We start from the raw sequence: 13981 nt of genomic DNA, 5'->3' as shown, positions 1-13981 counted from the left end.
ATGGCTATAGTTGCTGTATTTGTAGAGATGGTGGGCGAGTGCAGTTATGGCTTGATCGTGTGGAATGGATGGATACAATGATATTACATCACAACTAAGCCACATGTACTGTTTGTTCCATGTAAAATTATTGAAAGCTCTGAGGACTGTGCCGCTATCCTGTAAATACCCAGGTACTCTTTTAACCAAATTTTGTAGCAATTCATCCACCCATTCACAAACCTTTTCATTAAGTGAACCAACACCTGAGATGATTGGTCGCAATGGTGGTGGATTTTCTCCTTTATGGATTTTGGGTAATCCATATAGTATGGGGGTAGTAGGGTGTTCAGGAACAAGATCCTTCGCACGTTTGTCATCTATTATCCCCAAAATCACGCCTTCCTGTACTAGGTTCACTAACTTGGCTTTGAAGATGTTGGTGGGGTCAGATGTTAACTTCTTATAGGTGGTGGTATCATTTAAAATATTGTAAGCCATTTTGCAGTACATTTCTTTATCTAACACCACAATCTTGCCCCCTTTATCCGCCATTCTCAGGATAATGTTTTTATTATTCTGTAGAGATTTTATTGCTTGCTGTTCTTTAAAATTGGTGTTGGATTGTGGGTGAGAAGTTTCCAATTCCTCCTTCAACTTCCTAAGGTCCCTTTCCATACAATTCTGGAAGTGGTCCAGTGCTTCCACTCGTGACTTGATAGGATAATAATCTGGGTTGGTGTGTTTAATAGGGATATTGTGGAAGGAGATTGTGTCCTCCGTGCGTCCCTCAAACTCCAAGTCTATAAGAAGTTGTAGGTTGGTTTGTTCTTGGAATGTGAGGTCTGTAAAATTATTGGTTTGTGCATTGAGTTCTTCAAAAAGATTTTTATTGTTAGTTGGAGTGTCCATATGGGTATTAAGAAAGTGGCGTCGAACAGTCAGCAGTCTTGCAAATCGGTTTATATCGACTAGGGTTCCAAATAGATCAAAATGTGCTGTGGGTACAAAGGTAAGACCCTCACAATCCCCTCACAAGGGAGATACCCCGCACGCAAAAATCGCAAGAACCACTAACCTTAAACACTGTTCACACAGACATCACTCAAGTGCAACATAGTAATAGCTCAAACGAAACCTTGGATATAGAATCATCCAATGTGGTGAATCTTTCCAAAACCATCCTAACCATAGATGAAATCAAAATCTTATCCAAGGGTCTTACCTTTGTACCCACAGCACATTTTGATCTATTTGGAACCCTAGTCGATATAAACCGATTTGCAAGACTGCTGACTGTTCGACGCCACTTTCTTAATACCCATATGGACACTCCAACTAACAATAAAAATCTTTTTGAAGAACTCAATGCACAAACCAATAATTTTACAGACCTCACATTCCAAGAACAAACCAACCTACAACTTCTTATAGACTTGGAGTTTGAGGGACGCACGGAGGACACAATCTCCTTCCACAATATCCCTATTAAACACACCAACCCAGATTATTATCCTATCAAGTCACGAGTGGAAGCACTGGACCACTTCCAGAATTGTATGGAAAGGGACCTTAGGAAGTTGAAGGAGGAATTGGAAACTTCTCACCCACAATCCAACACCAATTTTAAAGAACAGCAAGCAATAAAATCTCTACAGAATAATAAAAACATTATCCTGAGAATGGCGGATAAAGGGGGCAAGATTGTGGTGTTAGATAAAGAAATGTACTGCAAAATGGCTTACAATATTTTAAATGATACCACCACCTATAAGAAGTTAACATCTGACCCCACCAACATCTTCAAAGCCAAGTTAGTGAACCTAGTACAGGAAGGCGTGATTTTGGGGATAATAGATGACAAACGTGCGAAGGATCTTGTTCCTGAACACCCTACTACCCCCATACTATATGGATTACCCAAAATCCATAAAGGAGAAAATCCACCACCATTGCGACCAATCATCTCAGGTGTTGGTTCACTTAATGAAAAGGTTTGTGAATGGGTGGATGAATTGCTACAAAATTTGGTTAAAAGAGTACCTGGGTATTTACAGGATAGCGGCACAGTCCTCAGAGCTTTCAATAATTTTACATGGAACAAACAGTACATGTGGCTTAGTTGTGATGTAATATCATTGTATCCATCCATTCCACACGATCAAGCCATAACTGCACTCGCCCACCATCTCTACAAATACAGCAACTATAGCCATGAGTTACGCGAGTACATTATTGAAGTTACACTATTCCTACTGAAACATAACTTTTTCTCGTTCAATGGGGAATATTTTCTACAAATACAAGGAGCCCCAATGGGGGCTAAATTCTCACCTACACTCGCAGGTCTGTATGTTGCTTGGTGGGAAGAGATGTATATCTTCTCCCCCCAGAATACCTTTCATCAACACATCAAGTGGTACGGTCGTTTTATCGACGATATTTTGATGGTCTGGACGGGAGAACAGCGAACTATGGAATCCTTTGTAGAATACATAAACAATAACCCTCACAACCTTCGCTTTACAGCTAATTTACAAACAACAGAAATACCCTTCCTGGATATATTACTCAAAGCACCAACCACTGGAAAATCAGTACAAACATCCTTGTATCGGAAGAGCACCGCTGGGAACACTATTCTTCATGCAACAAGCAATCACCCAGCACATACTCTAAAATCCATCCCAGTGGGTGAATTAACCAGAATTAAACGTGCCTGCTCTGATGAGCAAGATTTCAATACACATTGCAACCAAGCCAGTGAACGTCTAAAACAAAGAGGATATAAACAAGGCACCATAGCAAGAGCAAAAAACATAATTAAAAACAGAAGCAGAAATGATTTGTTAACAAAAAATCCTAAAAATCATACTCATCCCATTACCACAAATACACCTGTAACTTTTTCTACACAATACAGTACAGAATATGAAAAAATCGTGGCCATCTTAAACAAAAACTTACCTTTGCTGAGACAGGATGACATCTTGGCCGAAATCCTGGATGGAGGACATCGATGTGTAGCCAGGAGAGGCCGCTCCTTAAAAGATCTGTTATCCCCCAGCATGTATACTACAGAGGATGTAACCAAAAGTATCAAGATCACAGGCAATTTTAAATGCGGTGTGAACAGGTGCCAAACCTGCAAATTCTTGGAAACCAAGTCCAATTTCACAGACAGCTCCAATAATGTCCACTACACGGTGCGAGACTTTATCAATTGTAACAGCCATCATCTTATTTACATAATAGAGTGTACTCTATGCAATTTGAAGTATGTGGGTTGCACCCACCCTTGAAAAAACGCATAGGAGAACACCTTTTAAGCATCAGGAGTGGATTGGGACTTAATGCCTCTGGTGCCTCTAAACATTTTTTACAAACACACAGTGGCAACACTGACAGTTTTATATGTTACGGCATAAAAAAAGTTCCCAGTCCCATAAGAGGAGGCGACTGGAGGAGAAAGCTTCTTCACAAAGAAGCCGAATATATATTTCGCCTAAATACTAGAATGCCACATGGAATGAACTACAAAAACGATTTATTATACTATTACACCTAACCGCATTCAGACCTTGCGTATTTGCGTCTAGCTAAAATGGTTAGTCTCATTATCTGCTAAATCTAACCTGGCGCACAGGTAACATGATCAATCACATGACTCAAACTAAACATGATGTCCAGGTAACGCTATCAGTCATATGACCCATCACGTAATGACGTGTAGATCTGGTTTAATCATTCCACACATGAGCTCGCCACGTCGGCGCTCATGCCAGGTTGTTGCAACCTTTATAAGACATGATAGTCCATTTGTTTTTACAACCATGATTAAGCGCCATGGCGCGAAACGCGTTGGTTTTAAACACGTTATTTTTAACAGCATAGATTAAAAGTTATGTTTTATTAGCATATTTTTTTCCCCGAACATTTTGGAGTGCTGGACCGTACACCTTTCTCCTTTCCTCAATTTCTACTGTGAACCCACGCTCGGCCGCGTGCAGGATCCGTGCACCCACCCATCCCCCTCCAACATCCAGGGAGCCTGTTGTCTGCCATTTCCAGGTGAGCTGATCCACTCCTTCACAACCTTCTGCATTATAACTGTATATACCCTGACATCACTATATATACACCCTGATATAACTGTATATAACCTAAAAAAAAGTTGCAATTGAAGACAGCGTCCTAAAGTATCAAAAAATATTATCCTTTATTTTGCCATATGCGTATAAAAAATACAACGTTTCGGCCCTTTAAAACATACTGAGCCTTTCTGAAGTATATACTTGAGAAAGGCTCAGTATGTTTTAAAGGGCCGAAACGTTGGACGCTGTCTTCAATTGCAACTTTTTTTTGGATGAAGTACTGGGTACAGGCCAACCCGGTGGAGGACTGTGCGCCTATACGGACGTTCCGCTGTTTCCACTTGGAATAGACTGTATATAACCTGATATCACTATATATATATATATATATATATATATATATATATATATATATCCTGATATAACAGTTTACAACCTGATATCACGGTATATAACCTGATATCGCTATGTATGTGTGTGTGTGTGTGTGTGTGTGTATATATATAATCTGACATCACTGTATATACCGTGATATCACTATATATATATTTAACCTGATATCACTGCATATACCCTGATATTACTATATATATATATGTATATATATATATATATATATATATACAGTGGTGCCTTGGATTACGAGCATAATCCGTTCCAGCACTGTGCTTGTAATCCAAATCCACTCTTAAACTAAAGCAAATTTTCCCATAAGAAATCATTGAAATGCAGACATTTGGTTTCATGCCCCCAATATAATGATTTATTATTCTGAATAACGTGTAAAACAAATAAAACAAACATTCAGAAACAGCAGAATCTGTGATACTATAAGTTACTGTACAGTTATGGAGAGGATGGGAAACACCAGGGCGGACAGAGACTGCAGGGGCAGGAAGGAATGAGCAGGGCAGATGTGGGCACATACATGCAGCGCTCTCTGTCCAGGGAGAGAGAGATTACCTCTACAGTCCTGTCCCCTGATGCAAGCCCCAGCCTGAAGTGGATATGCAATGATTTAGAAGGTGAGGGAGACTTCCTGGATCTGGCCGTAGACCCCGCTATGCAGACCATGCCCCTTCCCCACTTGCATTCTTACCCAGTACAGGGAGCTCTTAAACCAAAGCAATGCTCTTAAACCAAGTCACAATTTTGAAAAACTGTGAGCTCTTAAGCCAAAACGCTCTTAAACCAAGTTACTCTTAAATCAAGGTACCAGTGTATATATATATATATATATATATATATATATTTATTTAACCTGATATCACTGCATATAACCTGACATACTGCAGCAAATATATATTTCTTTCAAATTAACTGGTGTCAGAAAGTTACATAGATTCTCTATTTAAAAATCTCCGGTCTTCCAGTACTTATCAGCTGCTGTATGTACTGCAGGAAGTGGTGTATTCTCTCCAGTCTGACACAGTGCTCTCTGCTGCCACCTCTGTCCATGTCTGGAACTGTCCAGAGCAGCAGCAAATCCCCATAGAAAACCTTTCCTACTCTGGACAGTTCCTGACATGGACAGAGGTGGCAGCAGAGAGCACTGTGTCAGACTGGAGAGAATACACCACTTCCTGCAGGACATACAGCAGCTGATAAGTACTGGAAGACTGGAGATTTTTAAATAGAAGTAACTTACTGCCACCAGTTGATTTAAGAAAAAAATTTGTCCTAGAGGTATCCTTTTGTAGAGAGAGAGCAAAACTCCACTGAATTATCTTATCTTTGCCTATTAATCAGCTAAATGGTAGAAAATTTCTAATGAAGACTATTTAAAAAGCTGCTTCATGAAATAAACAATACAAAACAATAAGTTTCTAGCTGTCCACTGCCTGTCGGTATGTGCTGCCACATGCTCTCCATACTTTGAGGGGCAACTCATAAGGGGAATCAGGCGGTAGAGGAGATGCACCACGCATGCATGAACCCCTATTAATGGCTTTATCTAGGGGCGTAGATGGGATTTATGGGGCCCGATAGCAAGAAACTGTACAGGGCCCCATGAATCCTGTGCGCCCCCGATGCACATGCTCATGAACCTCGTTCCGTTCCTCCAGATCCCTGTGCATGTGTGACGTCACTGGCGCACCAGGGATCTAAAAGTACAGAACGCCGCAGGAGTGTGTCGGGTCACGTGAGTATGTACATCGTGGGGGGCTCTTGTGGCTGGATGTGAGAGAAAAGAGAGACTGGCTGCGAGCCCCTGCTGTACGGGCCCTATAGCAGTTGCATGGTCTGCCTCCATGGTAGCTACGCCACTGGCTCTACCCATCCACTGCTCAGAGATTTCTACTGCTGAAAATCTGTTCTTCGAGTCATTCAGACTAGTGGTGATTTGTATGGGAGAATGTGTTGCAGCTCACAACCAATGCTCTGCGATATGCCTCTGTGTCATATCAGAATCTACATAAAACTGGAGGTTCACCTTACAACCAAATCAAAAACCTACGGTATGAATCCGGCGTCACACAATGAGGTTTTCAGTACTCTCCATAGTAACCAATAGAATATTAAAAAGGACTCATAACCTTACTGTTCACCATAAGGCTATGTTCACACAATGTTGCTTTTTAGTAAAGAACGGACGCTGATTGCAATGGCCTCAGCGTCCGTTCTTTACTGCAGGGGTGGCATTGCATTGAAGTCAATGCAATGCTGCCCGCTGTGTTCTCACATCGTTATTCTAACGCCCGATCTTTAGAACGGGCGTAAGAATAATGTGCCTTACTATGCAACGGACACTGTTAAACGTTATGTGAACCTAGCCTAACAGGATATATATATGTAAATCCTCTGTGATGGTTTCATTCATAGTAGTCCCCTAGAAGTCAGTGATAAACAGGAAATCATTACGTGATCACTGAGATCAGCAGATCCTCGTATACCAGGATCGGACGCAGATACAGATACGCACCCACACTCAGATTACTTTCTTTAGCACTTACTACTTTCTTACAGCACTTTCTTTACTCTACTAGTGCTCACATAATACTGCCCTCTATGGACAAGAACAGGTAAGTACTAGCCCACATGTATCGAGCCTGGTAAGCCAATGGTTGGGGCACTATAGGTGGAGATATTGGCGTATACTGAATGCATTTATTATATTATATTATATGCTATTTTATATTTGTACAAAAATAAAAAAAGTGTCTGTATTAGCCAAGTGGTTGTGGTCATGGGTGGAGTTACTTCTTAGCCTGGAAATAATAATGCAATAAAGTCCTGAAATCAGGGGTGCTGCTTGAGTAGGGCATATGTCGGGGGGCACCAACAAACATCTATTCAGGTCAGGGGCAGATTATAATGTGGGCGGTTTGGTTGGCACTCCAGGGCCAGAGGTTCCTGGGGGGCTTGTGGCCGTCCAATCTGCCCATATTATCAAAAGTGGTACTGTATATAATACAGGCCCCCCCGTCCCCCGGAGGATCTTCCGATGGGCCCGTAAGTGATGTGTTGCTCTGTTCAATTATGCTCATCAAGGTGGCTATAGCAGACACAGCCTGTGCCAGTAGTCAGAAGAAAGGAGGACAGTGTCAGGAGAGGAGGAGTAGAAGCAACTACTATAGGGGAAACTACACAGGGGGGCATCTACTATAGGGGAAACTACACAGGGGGGCATCTACTATAGGGGAAACTACACAGGGGGGCATCTACTATAGGGGGAACTACACAGGGGTCCGTCTAATTTATGAGGGGTGGGGCCTGGGGCACATTTAATCCACCCCTGCTTCGGGTATATAGATAAAGTGCTGGGGCAGCAAGCTGAATTATTTCCTTTAGTGAAGACAGTCCTGACTGCAGCACTGCACAAGTGAGTTAAAGGGGTAATCTAGGCTCAGAATAACGTGAGTTCTTATTTCCAGAAAGCCACAATGATTTTTATGACCTTTGTTTGCCAGTGGATTGGTGGACCTATTACACAGGGCAACATCAGCCTTTACAACCTATTGTATCGCCGCCATGGATGTAGTTATAGCTTATAAGTTGTACCCAGGCCTTGGAGCCTGAAGGGGGCACAAAGGTCACATAGGTCCCTGTTACAGAATTTGCATCGGAGCCCAGTATCTAAAAGTTATGACTCTACCCATTGGAGCCCAGGAATTACAGGTTATGGCTCTGACTATTGGACCCCAGGATCTACAAGTTATGGCTCTGACTATTGGACCCCAGGATCTACAAGTTATGGCTCTGACTATTGGACCCCAGGATCTACAAGTTATGGCTCTGACTATTGGACCCCAGGATCTACAAGTTATGGCTCTGACTATTAGAACCCAGGATCTACAAGTTATGGCTCTGACTATTGGACCCCAGGATCTACAAGTTATGGCTCTGACTACTGGACCCCAGGATCTACAAGTTATGGCTCTGATTATTGGACCCAGGATCTACAAGTTATGGCTCTGACCATTGGAGCCCAGGAATTACAGGTTATGGCTCTGACCATTGGAGCCCAGGAATTACAGGTTATGGCTCTGACCATTGGAGCCCAGGAATTACAGGTTGTGGCTCTGACTATTGGACCCCAGGATCTACAAGTTATGGCTCTGACTATTGGAGCCCAGGATCTACAAGTTATGGCTCTGACTATTGGAGCCCAGGATCTACAAGTTATGGCTCTGACTATTGGACCCCAGGATCTACAAGTTATGGCTCTGACCGTTGGAGCCCAGGATCTACAAGTTATGGCTCTGACCGTTGGAGCCCAGGATCTACAAGTTATGGCTCTGACCGTTGGAGCCCAGGATCTACAAGTTATGGCTCTGACCGTTGGAGCCCAGGATCTACAAGTTATGGCTCTGACTATTGGACCCCAGGATCTACAAGTTATGGCTCTGACCGTTGGAGCCCAGGATCTACAAGTTATGGCTCTGACCATTGGAGCCCAGGATCTACAAGTTATGGATCAGACTTCCACAGCAGATTTTTTCAAGGTCCAAAGTTCTTTCTTCATTTAGCTCAGAGGCCTCAGGTTTGGCTCAGCTCCTTTATCCAACCACTCAGCCGGGTCGGCCCCTCTTTTTAAACATATATTTATTGCATTTCTTTTTCATATAAACATGACTGTATGGCAATACAGCAAAACATTGGCCCCAACAATGGACCTAAACAACACATCTCGAAATTAATTAGAGATTAGTAAACTAACACCTTTCAAAAAGAAAAACCCAAAACCCGATAGACATCTGCCTGCCTTTTACCATGTTTCTTTCCTTGTTTTAACATAGTATTCCCGGACCAGTAGGGTATAAGATAAGATATAATAAAGTATCTCCCTTCCCGCCGCCCCCCCCCCCCTGCACCAAAGTTCAAATCCCATTTCCGTCGCCCCGTAATGGAAACCGTCCCTGCTCGTCCCCTCAAACCTCAATTCCATCTCTACCCCTACCAGTGGCTGTCGGAGGAAGACGAAGAGACCCCAGAGTTCCTGCCAAATCACTCTAGCAGTACCAGTCGGTACACCGAAATGGAAAGACTATGTCTCTAAGTTCCTGTGGTTGAAAGTGGGTTTCCAAGAAAGATTTCCACCTCTTAAAGAATTTTTTGTACCTTTTTCCTTATTCCTTTCTGCATGAATCCTGTCTATGCCAAAAAGCATCTTAAGCTGCGACTCTATCATAGATATCTCCGGGACTTTCTCCGCCAGCCACTCGTGAAACAAACAGCGGAGAGCAACATGTAGTACTATATGCACGATTTCAGGGATGGTTTCAGGTGGAGATTCTTCATCAGGTGGTCTCAATTGATGAAAGAGAAAGGCTTGTGGTGATTCCGGGAACCTAAGCTTCCAATGAGTGTGTGTATGTATGAGGCCACAGAGCGCCAGTAGGTTTTGGTATACTGACAGTCCCACACCCCATGCCATAAATTAGTAAGGGACTCCTTGCATTTAGGACAAGCTACTATTCTGTCCGGGAAATTTGGAGAGGGGCGGATGTTAAACCCATAAAGGGCACAGTGAGCCAATTTAAAATACGTTTCCCTCCATCTCTCATTGATGATGCAAGTACGCACTACCTTCCATCCCTTGAGAATACATTCCTGAATTTGAGGGTCACTCGTCCATCGAGACCAAGTAGGAAATATGGACTTAGGGTCAATTTTCAGGAAGGTATTCCGGAAGGCGTTGTACAACCCTGAGATAGACGCTCTGTGAGCGGCCTCTCCTATGATACCATCAAAGGTATGAGGGGTTGCCTCGGTGCCTAAATCCCTTAACCTCGACGAATAGAAAGAATGGGCCTGCTGAACAAAGAGAAATCTGCTCGTTATTTCCGCCGGGGAAAGCCACCTCCTCATTTCGACATTGATTAGAGATCCTACAGTGGTCAGACCCTAACTAGCCCATAGTGGCTTCCAGGAAGGGTGACAACCCCATGGAGTGTCCGGGTTTCCAAACAAAGGCATGCGTCTGGACACTAGAAAGGGTAAGTGATAAAGTTTGCGCACCTCCCTCCAGGCCATAATAGTGTCACGCATAAGGGCTGAGCTTTTAACAAACTACGGCATGCGTGAAACGGAGGAATGTAACAGGGCGGTAAGATCCCAGGGGTGAGCAAAAGCCCGTTCCAAAGTTATATTAGAATGAAAAGACGATCCATGGATCCAGTCAATGACATGCCTGAATAGACATACCACATTGTACCCCCTGATATTAGGGAAATTTAGCCCCCCTTATGGTTTACACAACGCTAATTTGGAAAGGGCGATTCTAGGGCATTTACCCGCCCAAATGAATTTAGAGAATGCTTGCCGTAGTTTGTTAACATCCGTGTGTTTTAACAGTAAGGGCAGTGTTTGTAGTGGGTAGAGTGGCCGAGAAAAACTTACCATTTTAACTAAATGGCATCTACCCAAGAAGGCTAAGGGCAAATGGGCCCATCTCTTCAGTTCCGTTACTATTTTGTCTATGAGGGGTGGATAGTTAAGAGAGTAGAGAGTATCCAGGGTTTTCCCCACCTTTATGCCCAAATATGTGATGTGAGTGGTAGTTACTTTAACCTCCAGGGAAGCCCCAGATCTCTGCCAAGTAGGAGGGGACAAGCCCACTGGTATGATTTCACTCTTTCCCATGTTAATCTTATACCCTGTAAGTTTACCGTAGTCTTCTAAAAAGGACAAAATCCTCGGGGTGCCAATGTGGGGCTTGTTGACAAATAATAAGACATCGTCAGCAAAGAGTGTTAGACGCACTTCCTGCTCCCCCACCTTAATCCCTTTGAATAGGTCAGATTGATCTAAGTATCTGGCCAGAGGCTTGATCACAAAGCAAGGGTGAGAGTGGGCACCCTTGACGGGTGCCCCGAGACAGAGGGATCGGATCTGACAACAACCCTGGTGTATGAACCCTAGCTATGGGATCTCTATAAAGGCCCCGGAGGAAAGTCTGCCATCTGCCCAGAATCCCAAATCTGTCCAACACCGCCCACAGCCAGTCCCACCTCACATTATCAAAAGCCTTTTCGGCATCCAGGGTCAACAATGCTGGGGTCTCTCCTGGCAGTGGACGGTGTCTGACTCTGTCTAAGACCGCCAGTACTTTGCGGATGTTAGTTACCGCTGCCCTATTTCTAACAAAGCCCACTTGATTATCCTTTATAAGATCGGGTAAATGGACCGAGAGCCTACCCGCGAGAATCTTTGTTAGCATTTTAATATCTTGATTGATCAAGGAAATAGGGCGGTTCAGGAGGTCCTTGCCCACTTTTAGCAGGACTTTAATATACGCCAGTTTGGCCCCTGTTGGAATGTTCGCAGTTTCAAACATGCTATTAAAATGACTAACCAAGGTTGGGGCAATTTGGTCTATCAGGGATTTATAAAATTCCCCACTAAAACCGTCAGGTCCGGGGGCCTTGCCATTGTGAGCAGATTTGATGACCGAACGCACCTCTGCTTCTGTGATTTCTGCGTTTAACGTCTCTCATTGTTCCTCTGTCAAGGAGGGCAACCGGAGGTCACGCAAGAAGTTTGACAAGGGTCCGAGGGCGGCAGGGCTTACAAGGCTCCATAGTAGTCTCCCCACAATTTATTTATGAATACTGGATCAGTGTGAATGGTTCCCTAATCATCTTTTAGGGCCAACACATAGGAGGGGGGGGGGGGCATTTACCTCTAGCCAGTCTCGCCAATAGCCTCCCCGCCTTATTACCAAAGGGGAAGAAATCTGCATCTTGGTGTGAGCGATATAATCTATCTCTCCTGTCCAACCATAACTTCCCTCGCTTTTCCTCGCTTTCCCCCATTTTCCTCCGAGGGGGATTGTAAATATATTGTATAGGCTGATCTAAGGGCTTCGCTTGAGGTTTTAAAATGAAGGGAGGTGCGTTTTTTCAAGCTAGCTACATGGGCCAAAACTTTCCCCCGCAGTACAGTTTTACCTGCTTCCCAGAACAACTGCGGATCCGTTTTATGTTCACTATTATAGTAGTCATATTCTACCCACCAAGCCTGTAGCAGCTCTCTAAAGGATTCGTCTTGTGATAGAAAAGATGGGAATCGCCAGATATATTCATTTCCCTGTGGGCTAGTTGGGAATAATTTAACTAATACCGGGGCGTGGTCAGAAATGACTAGATCTTTATGTTCAATTAGCTGTACCCTCCTACTTACTGCCGGGCTCGTAAGTATATAGTCGATTCTAGACCACGATTGGTGGGAGTGGGAGAAGTGGGTAAAATCTCTCTCTGCTGGATGCGATAAGCGCCACACATCTTCCAATCCCACCTGTTCCAAAAAGCCAGGCAAAATTTTGTCTCTAGCTCGAGGTGGTGGAGGGGTCACGTCTGGGCCTTTTCTGTCTTCTAAAGGATTAGCGACAGTATTCAGGTCTCCCCCCACTAGTGTCCACGGCATCGGGTCTCCCCCTAGTCTAGGGTCGGTTTCCCCGTTAGCATAAATATTATAGATACTATAAGTTTCCCCATGGTGATCAAGGAGGATATGTGAGAGACGCCCCTCTGAGTATCTGGGCGAAAACGTTTTAGAAAGCGCAAAACTTGTACACGCTTATGTGGGGATTTCAGCCCCTTAATATTCCATGTAATTATTGTCGCCATAAGGGCTCAGTGAGGGGTGAAGGTATGTACCATGGAGGGGGTGAATGAATATCTGAGTACCTGATGGGTGAATGAGAACTCCCGGGAGAATCAGAGCGGCAGGGTGTTTGGTCCCCCAACCCCCATTGCTGTATACCCAAAACATGTAAGATCCGGAGGCAGATGTCTCCATAGTAGTGAGCTCCAGCTCTCTCTGTACCTGTGGCGTGGCTGAGACCCGTCCTCCGGCGCCAACTTGGAAGCCGCGGCAGGACCCTGATCTGTGGCGCCGTCTGAAGGGGGCTGTTTTGTGGCGCTACGAAGGACATATCGGTCCATGGAGCAGCTCAGCGAGATCACCGGGCTCTAGAGATCGTTCCCCGCTGTTCGGTCGCCGTCTCGGCAGTTATGCAGAGGTCAGCTGCCGCACGGGTCCCGGGAGCTCAGCCGCGCGGCTTCCAACATGGCCGCACCGGAACCGGAAGTCCCCCATCAGACTTTCTTATGACTGTCTAGGCTATATTATAGATTTATGGTAAGTGTGGCAGCTCAGACCTCATTGGCTGATATCTTGGTCATCGCCTCTTATACTTTACACCAAATGTTCACACTGCGTATGAATCTGTCCGTAGTTTGTACGCCGCCATACATGTGCGGCTGAAACTACGGGCGTGGGAAAAATAGACATGCGGCCGGATGCGTACGAACCGCAAACATACGCCCGTAGTACAGTTCTGCTTCCCTAGCTTGTTTCGAAGCGATCTGAGGCCGGTCATTTACTTGGAAATCTTCGCCCAGCCCCGTAAACCACACAGAACATTTTGGATCGAAATAAGTACTTCGTACGGGACCGCATGG

The sequence above is a fragment of the Dendropsophus ebraccatus genome, chromosome 8 (assembly GCF_027789765.1).
Source record: "Dendropsophus ebraccatus isolate aDenEbr1 chromosome 8, aDenEbr1.pat, whole genome shotgun sequence".
In the NCBI taxonomy this organism is placed as follows: Eukaryota; Metazoa; Chordata; class Amphibia; order Anura; family Hylidae; genus Dendropsophus; species Dendropsophus ebraccatus.
This window is presented reverse-complemented; position numbering follows the sequence as displayed.